This window comes from Manis javanica, chromosome 7 (genome assembly GCF_040802235.1).
Source record: "Manis javanica isolate MJ-LG chromosome 7, MJ_LKY, whole genome shotgun sequence".
NCBI lineage: Eukaryota > Metazoa > Chordata > Mammalia > Pholidota > Manidae > Manis > Manis javanica.
Genome location: NC_133162.1, coordinates 135,800,861 through 135,810,186, shown reverse-complemented (window position 1 = coordinate 135,810,186; position 9,326 = coordinate 135,800,861). Strand labels below are relative to the sequence as shown.

Below are 9,326 nucleotides of genomic sequence, written 5' to 3'. Positions count from 1 at the left end.
CTTACATTTTCTTATTTCAAAACTGCAAAGCTACATTAATCAAAACAGTGTGGCATTGGCATAAAGCTAAACACATATAGACCAATCAAATAGAATTGAGAGTCCAGAAATAAACCCTCACATCTATGGTCAATTGATTTTTGGCAAGGGTGTTAAGACCATTCAATGGGGAAACAACAGTTTCTTCAACAAATGGTGCCAGGAAACTGGATGTCCACATACAAAAAAACCAAAGCTGGACACTTACCTTACACCATACACAAAAGTTAATTGAAAATGGATCAAAGACCTGAATGTAGGAGCTAAAATTGTAAAACTTTTAGAAGAAGCATAGAAGCAAACTTACATGACCTTGGATTTACTGATGGTTTCTTAAATAGGACACCAAAAGCATATGCAACAAAAGAAAAAGTAAAGGGGACTTCATTCAAACTAAAAACTTCTGTGCATCAAAGGAATACTGTCGAAAGGGTGGAAAGACTGCCCACAGAATGGGAGAACATTTTTGCAAATCATATATCTAATAAAGCTTTAATATGTAGATTTTATGAAGAACTACAACCCAGTGACATGGGGACACACAACCCAATTCAAAGATGGCAAAGGACTTGAATAGACATTTCTCCAAATCCAAAGACACACAAAGCAGCCAAAAAACACTAGAAAAGATGCTCACAATCATTAGCATCATTAGAAAATGCAAATCAAAACCACAGTGGAACCACTTTACACCAACTTGAATGGCCATAATCAAAATAATAGGAATGAGCAAGTGTTAGTGAGGAAGTGGAGAAACTGAAAACCTCAGGCAGTTGCTCATGGAAATGTAAAATTGCACAGCCACTGCAAAAAAGTTGGGCCATTTCTCAAAAAGTTAAACATAAGATTACCCATTTAACCCAACAGTTATACTCCTAGGTATAGATCCCAAAGAACTGAAAACGGGCTCAAATGGATTCTTTGTTTTGTAATACACATCTAATTTTGGAATAATTTTAGATTTACAGAAAATATGCAAAGGTAGTATAGTTTCTATATATCCCTTATCCAGTGTCCCCCAATATTAACAATGTACATTACCATTTGTCCTTACATGTGTCCAAACCAAGACACTAACTGGGACATACTATAACAAAACAATTGACTATTTAGATTTCGACAGTCTTTCTACTAATGTCCTCTTTCTGCCCTAGAACCATCCAGGACACCACATCACACTTAATCTCATGTCTTCCTAGTCTCCCCTGGACTGTGACAGTTTCTCAGACTTCCCCTCTTTTTCATGATCTTGACGGTCCAAGGCATCCTGATCAGCTGTACTGTAGACTGTCCCCCAGTTCGGTTTACCTGACATTTTCCTCATGAGCTGACTGAGCTGGAGTTTGGGGGCAGAGCACGACCAGCTGAAGCGCTCTCCTCATCACAGCCCAGGAACGTGACTCATCACTTGAGACGTTAAACTTGACCACTTGGTGTATGAGTCCTTCAGGGCTGTCCTGACAGCCCCACACACTGGGCAGCTTAAACAACAGGGCTTTGTTTTCTCTCGGTCCTGGAAGCTGGACGTCCACGATCGCCGTGGCAGCAGGGGTGGTTTCTCCTACGCATTCTCTCCTGGCTTGAGATGGCCGCCTTCTCCCTTTCTTCCCGTGGCCTTTCCTGTGGGCATGTCTGTGTCCTGATCTTATGAGGATGTCAGGCTGGCTCAGGGGCCCACCTAATGACCTCATTTTGCCTTAATCACTTCTTTAGATGCCCTGTCTCCAAATACAGTCACATTCTGAGGCACTGGGGGGCAAATTCAACATATGAATTTCGGGGGCACACATTCATCCTTGGTTAGGGTGGTGTCCTCTAGGTTTCTCTGATGTAAAGTTACTAGTTTTCTTTTCCCATACTTTATTCTTTGGTAGTGAGTCACTAAGTCCAGCCCACAAGGGGAGATGTGTGGAATTCTTTGACCAAAAACACTCAAACAAGCAAGTAAGCAGAGGACTCCCTGGCAAGTTCCTTCCATTTGCCCAGTGTCTGTGTGAGCCCCAAGTCATGGGCACTGCATGGTCCTCTTGCACCCTGAAACCTGAAGGCTTTGTGCAGAGCTGGGGAGCAGTAAACGCCTGCCAAGCACGTGACTGAGTGACCGTGTCAGAGAGCTCCACAGTGGACCACCTCGAGACCCTGGACTTCCTTTTGGTGCCAACAGTCTATTTGAAGGTAGTTTATATTCTTGGGTCCAGATTTGACAGGAGATGGAAAGCTGAAAACATAGTGATATTAAGAGCATATTTAAGAGAAGTGACTAGGGGTTGTGACTATGCAGAAAAAAATAAGTAGTGTTTCCCAAAACCAGTTTAAAGCAGCAGTGAGTTTTCATGGACTGTGACACTTTTTCCAAGGCTCTGGACAGAAATAAATGCCAGTGTGGAGAACAAATCGCTCCCTGCCTTCCCTGGCCTGTACAGTTTGATTCCCGCTGGCCTGCAGTTCCCTCAGCCAGCAGGTGTGGTTTCCTCTGCACCTACCTGGCCAGCGTCGGATACTAGGACAGATGGGATTGACATCACTGCTTCCTGCCCACAAGGGGCTGCATTTTCTTTGTATTTGACCAGGATACAAGCCAACATTCCTGAGACAATTATGGCTAAGATAGTATAATTTCTGGAAGCTCATTAGTCAAGTTCATAGGTTGGAATACAGCGTCTGTCAGTTTTTAGCTATGTGACCTTAGAGAAGTTACTTAACCTCTCTGTGCTTCAACATCCTTATCTATAAGTTGGGGCTAATAGGACTACTTATCTCATAGAGTTGTTCCGAGGAATAGATGTCTTTATACATGAAAAATTATTCTTGGTACATGATTTATGTGAGTCATTATGTTATTATCAGGCACAGTTGAAGATCTAACATGAAAAAAATCTAACATGCTTCTTGCCTTGAGAAGCATGCAATCCATCAGGAAGTCCTACTCTGAAGAAAACACATGCTAAGAGGCAAATTACGTGATCTGAGTAACAAGGGTCTCAGAAATGGAAAGGAGGATGAGGCTAGAGTGAACTTCTAGTCAGGGCAACTTCCTGGGAGAGGAATGTGGCTGGTATTTGAGAGACAAAGGCAGATTTGGAAGGAGAGGGATCATGTTTTAATCACAGTAGATTAACTTTTGTAACAACAAATTTCAGTGGCCTGAAATTTTGACACACACACAAAAAATGGGCAGTGGGATCCTTAACGAGGTGGAGGTGGTGCTGTGCTCCCGGGAGTCATTCAGGAACCCAGGCCCCTTCCACTCTGTGGCTCCGCCACACTCCACAGCGTCGGAACCCACGGCTGGATGCTCTGCGTGTCACAAGCAGAGGGCAGGAGGAAGACAGGGCAGGACAGCTCGGGAGCTTCTATGGGCCAGGTGTGGAACTGGAGCCTGTTATTGCCCTCACTGCACGGCCACTCCTAACTGTGAGTGAGGCTGGAAAGAGTGAGGGGTGGGGCCAGGAGGAAAAGAAGCCAATGTGGGTGCACACAGAGCACTCCAGCCCAGGGTGAGAGCCATCCTAATGCTTCTTGCCTCAGAAATGAGGCTCTCAGCGGTGCACCTTCCACCCTCAGGCTCTGTCTAGAGCTGGGCAGTGTCACTGTCATCATCACAGTTAGCATCGGCATCATTCACCTGGGTTATTGAGTTGCCCCCTAATCAAGTCCTGTTTTCCCCTCTCACTGCCTGGACCTCCCCAGGGCAATCAAATTAGTCACCAGGGTGCTATTGATCCTGGTCATGGGGCAGAGGCTCCCTGTTTATGACCAGTGGCCTCGGTTTAAATACCAGGGCCCAGGACTGAGATTTATCTACCGGATCACCCACAGCTCTGCAGAGGGAAGAAAGTGACTCTTAAATTTTGAGCCCCTACTTTGCTGCCCCTGCTGCTTTGGACAAACCTCTGGGTGGGTCCCCCAGATGGACTGTGGTGGTAAAGCACAATCAAAAATGAGTCATGTCCTCCTGGACTGAAATGCTGGATGCCCCCCTGGCCCACTGGGACTTTGGACCCGAGTTCCGCCCAGTCTAGCAATGTCTGCCTTACAGTCGCTGATCCGGGGGGATGAAGTACGTGGACCGGCCTGATGACACGGTCATTTCCTTGGCTTGTCGTAGTCGAGATCCTCTGGGGAACGCCAGTCCAATAGTCCCTTCCTGGTATCCTCCATATCTTCTGAACCTATCTTGGTGCCTTTCACAGAGGCCAAGTCTAGGGTCATCTCCTACAGGAGGAGCTTGCTGGCCTGCTCTTCTCCCCAGCTGCGATTGTACCTGGACTTGTGAGCTATACACTGATTCTCAACTGGGACTTTTGTCTCCCAGGAGCCACTGGGCAATATTTGGAGACATTTCGATCACTTGGGGAGTGCATGTAATGGGTAGAGGCCTGGATGCTGCCAAACATCCTGCAGCCCCTCCCAAGCCTGCCACCCATCCCCATCCCCAGCAAAGAACAGTCTTGTCCAAAATGCCAACAGTGCCAAGACTAGGAAAGCTTGAACCTCCCAGGTAGAGTGTGCCCTGTGATGTACACTCTTGTACTGTGCACAACTGTTTCCAGGGAAGCATCTAAGCCCGCTTCTTCCCAGATATTTCTCTGCCCCAGAACCCTGGAGACCACAGAATGAAAGGGGAAAGACCCTCAGACCTGAGCTAGGGTAAGCCAGCCGGGGAAGTGCCTTCTCTGAAAATCCTGAAAAGCAGGATGTCTCATCCGACCTTGGGGTGGGGAGCGGGGAGTCCAGGTTTGAGGGCCGCTGTGGTATAGGGTAGCGTGAACAGCCCTGGCCCTGGGGTCGGGTACACCGCCATTCACATTTACCCCTGCCACTTTTAGCTGCGTGACCGATGCAAGTTTGTTAACCTCTTTGGTTTTAACTTCCTTACTATGAAATGATGATAAGCACCCCAAGTCTGTAGGCTTTTGATGAAGGTTGAATGAGATGGCACATGCAAAGGGCCCAACACACAGAAAGCACTCATTAAATGCTACTTCTCTTTGGGGCTGAGAATTCTAAAGTTCTCTAAAGAGCAGCTCAGTCACAGAGATCTGCGCTGATGGTGGAGCCATTTTACAGCATTAATGGATAACTTGGCTGCTTGGGAAGATTAGGGCCACTAGGAAACAAGCACCTTGAGGTTGCTTTATGACATGTTTGTAGAGCTGAAACGAAATGCTTACCGTTTTAGCTGTGGTGACGATACTACAAGGGCCCTAATCATTGAACAGGAATGGAATGAAACAAAGGTTGTCCCGCGGAAGCATTTTGGCTCAGTTCAGAAGCATATTTTTAAAGGTTAGCATAATGCTCATGTTTTGAGGGGAATTCTGGAGGGAGCATTTGGCCATGGAAGAGTCAGCTTTGCTTACAAGTGCCCCCACTACTCCCAGCCCCTCTTCTTGATTCCCAAGGGTTGTGACTGGAACCTCAGCAATGGAAAACCTGAGGCTTCCGGAGAGCTGTCCCTCAGGGGTCCCCCTCTGAGCCCTGCCCGCTCGCACAGCAGGCAGGCCAGGTCCTTTCCGTTGCACGCACGCCTTTTGCTGAGAGGGAGGGCTTGTCCTGCCCCTTGTTTCAGAAAGTTCTCTTCTGGAATCCTCCTGCAAAGTCATCATGCAAGCAAGGCTGTGAGCACAAATTTGTTCACTGCGGTGTGAATAAGGGCAAAGGACTGGATGCCTCCGGGTGTCTGCCCAGGGATGAAGGTCACCCAAAGGTGGGGCACTTGCAGGATGAGCTGTAGTGCTGTCTTTAAAAGCTAAAGCGCAGGTGGGTGGAGTTTGGTACAGTGGAAGGAGAGGTTTATGATATAATATTGAATGTAAAAGGAAGGCAGGAGACAAGTTTGTAGATAGAAAATGGGTTTCTATCAAATTTTGTTTAAGACAGCGTCTGGCTAGAGATACCTCATAAACCATCTTGTTGTACACGCACGCTCTGTTCCACCATTTGTTGGCACGAAGGCCATGGAAGAGGGCCAGAGAGGACCCGGCCTGGAGCTGGGAGCCCCAGAGTAAGGCACTAGCCGTGGTGGGGGCCACCGGGCAGCAGAGTCCCGGGCAAGTGAAGTGGTGTCTCAGCCAGAGAAGCTGTGCACTGTGCGAAGCCCCCAAAAGCAAGCGTTGGCCCAGAAACTGGATGAGAGTTTACGGAGCAAGAGGTGAGATGGAGCCAAGCTGGAGCTTGGGCCCCGTGCTGGCAGTAGGTGGGGGGCCGGCTGAGAGGCTTGCACGGGCTTTCTGTGCCTGCACGCCATGGCTTTCCTGCCTTGCCACGGGCAGTTGGCAGCAAGAAGAGAAACCGAGCCATCTATGCAAAAGCAGCCTTCAGCAGCAGGAGGCTGGGGACCCCATCAGCCCTCCGTGGGAAGCACACAGCCCTCCTGGGCCACGCGGTCGCCCGCCCTGCAGCTGTGCCCTCGGTGTTCCTCTGTCCCACCAGCACGTGGGTTCTGTCCCCAGGAGGCCGGAGGTCACTGCAGCCCTGCGTTGGCCTCAGCTCTTATCTACCAGATGTTAGCTACTTCTCACACCTTGACCTCCAGTTCCCAAGACCCCCAGTTCCCAAGGGCCTGGGGAAGGGGAAGGACCTGACTGGCTCTAGCTGGCCAGCTTTAAGGACCTGAGGCCTCTCTTCACCCAAGGAGAGGGCTGCCGCTGAGCAGGATTCTCCCGTGGACTCATTTTCCACCTGCCTTCAAAGTCTCACCCCTGGGCTCCCACCTGGGGCTGCCTGGCCCCTCCAGTCTGTGCCCCTAGGGCACACTGCCTGATGCCCTTTCCCTTCAGAAAGGTCTGCGTCTGCCCCACAGCGGAAGTCCCCACTTCATTCAAGAGCAGCCCAAGCCTGCCCCCTCTGCTCCCAGAAACCCTATCGGGATGCCAGCTCCCCGATGGCCTTTAGCCTGTTATAAGGCTTTCTGGCATCCCCTGTGTGTGTCCCCAGTTAAGACAAGGGGTGTTTGGGAGCAGAGCCCCTGTGTGGGTTCCTTGGAGTCCTTGTGATGCCCGGGAAGACGCAGAGTTCCCTGAATGGTCAGCTGATGGTCACCACGGGGTTTGGCTGGAGACCAGCAACCGGTATGTGGAGGGCAGAACCTGATGCCCCTCGGGGACTCGGCAGAAGAGGCCAGGGTTAAAGATCAGGCTGTCGTGAGGCTCTGGGGCCGGGCTCTTGGAGCCGTGTGGGAGTGGATGTGCTGGAGCCAGGGACAAAGTCCTGTAATAAATTACGTGGGCCCAGAGCACTGGGCTACTTCCTCTTGGTGTCCTTCCTCCTCTCCCCGGCGCTCCGGAGAACCCAGAGCCCTGTCTCTGCCTCCTGTCCTACTCTCGGAGCGCCAGGCTGGCTGGGGAGGGAGGGAGCCAGACCCCCTCCGGACCAGGTAAGGCAGGGCCCTGGGCTTCTCTGCTGGCCAGCTGCAGGGTCTGGGAGGATGCGGGGGGGCTCAGCTCTCAGGAAGAGGATCTCTGGGCAGGAGATGGGTTGGGAGGCACAGACCGGGTCGTGCTATGGGGTTTGCCTGGAAACAGCGTGTGAAAGGCCTGTGAAGTAGAGAGCTGGGGATTTCTTTTAGAAACTGGGGACCAAAAACCCCAGCCTAGAGATTCACTCCATCAGATTGCAGGGCTGGCCTGGGGGCCCAGGAGGAGGAGAGGCTGCCCCAGCCCTCTGCTACAGGAGGGCAGACTCACCGGCAGGTGTGGGGCATGGCAGGTGCCAGGCTGCCCCAGCTCAGCAGGCCTCCTCAGCAAGAGGGCCTCGTGGGTCATGCAGGACAGCCTAGGTGCTGATGCCTGGGTGCTGGCAGACATCTGCTGGACCCTATGTGCCACCTTACTGCATCTGCACAGCACGCTGATGTTATCACTTCCATTTATGCACACAGCATCTGAGGGCCACGGGAGTAGAGGTGCCCGCAGGAAGAAGCAGGGCTGGCGCTTGGCCCCGAAGCCTGGGCTTCTCTGCCTCACCTCGAGCCTTCTTGGGCAATTGGGTTAGTCACTTCCAAAAAGCCTGGGCCCCCCAGTAGGCAGGGCTCTGCCTGCCGGGCCTCAGAGCCTCCTCTGGTGGGGGTGTTGGTCTCTGGGGGAACAGGGGATGGAGGAGAGGCCTCCCACAGGCTGCCTCTACGTCCTGGAGGAGGAAATCTGAGTCACAGCCACTGGGAGGGTCTGGCTGCCGGCAGGGGTGGGGCCCTATCCTAAATCTCCTCCGTCAGGTGTTTGTTCCCCGCCGCCCCCGGCCCCTGGCGCAGGCCCCACTCAGTAGCTCTGGACTTGCATTGTGTTCTGATCCATAAAACCCCTGAGCTCCGTTCAGGGTTTTAGTTCTAAGAAAACCAAAACTGCGGGAGCCTCTCTGAGCCTGGAGCACATTCCCCCCATGAATCTTTTTAAGAGCTATGAGGCTCAATGGTGCTTCTGGCAAGAAGTGGTCTCCATCTCCCCTGCAAGCAGGGCACCCCGCTGCCTGGCCCTGGGCTGCCTCCTCCCAGAGGACTGGCTGCACCCACTTAAGTGTAGGCCAGGCACTGGGCCACAGCCCTGAGAACAGGTGCACAGCTCTGAGGAGGGTGCACAGCCCCGAGGAGAGGTACATTACAGGCAGTTACCTGGTGCAGTTAGGAAACTTGGTACTTTTCATGTCTTACAAAAGCTCTTGTTCCACATCTTCACTCAGGACAAGCCATTCAGGGACAAAGGGCAGGGATTGCATTAGCTTTTCATGGAGGTGGGCACTGAGATGCAGGAGTAAAGTGCCTGGCCTAAGGCCACTGGACATGAGTGCCTTCGGCACAGCCTGGCTCTGCTCGCACCCTTGTGCCCCCCACCCACCCAGAGCAAGAAGCCTAGACACTTGGCAAATGTAACCGAATGAAGAAGTGGAGTAGTTACTGGCAGAAGTAAAGCTGGGAATGGAGTTGGGTGCTGCAGTCCTGTGCCATTTAAACTCTCTTGTCTACCTCCTCAACTAATCAAGCGGCGTGTATCAGTTTCCCCACTGCTGGGCCGGTGAGATGAGACTGTGCAAAGGAGAAGTGACCCATCCAGGTATCAAGAGGACAGAGGCAGAGATCGCTGGGCTGAAGAACAGGCAAGGGAGGGGGAAGACCCACAGAAAAGAAGACAGAGGGATCAGGTGGGCCCGGAAGGCAAGGATGGCTCGATGCAATGGTGGGGAGAGGGGGTGCTCCAGGCACGAGACCCAGAGGAAAGGAAACCCAGAACCTGCAGGTTCTGCCAGGGGTCCAGTGCAGGAGTCAGGAGCAGAGGTGCTCCTCCTGTGCTAAT

The 9,326-nt window shown here is 51.6% G+C and overlaps 1 protein-coding gene across 3 annotated transcripts in view; it reads left to right on the top strand.

The window, feature by feature from the left end:
* The first annotated feature begins 7,291 nt into the window (after nt 1–7,291).
* Nucleotides 7,292–9,326, top strand: part of MYO7B (myosin VIIB) — a 62,725-nt gene continuing 60,690 nt past the window's right edge. The window contains exon 1 of one of the 3 annotated variants that reach the window (XM_073241632.1): nt 7,292–7,417. The gene's annotated coding sequence lies outside the window, so the exon portion shown is untranslated. The remainder of the gene's footprint in view (nt 7,418–9,326) is intronic. The other 2 variants (XM_073241633.1, XM_073241635.1) reach the window with 2 other exon arrangements.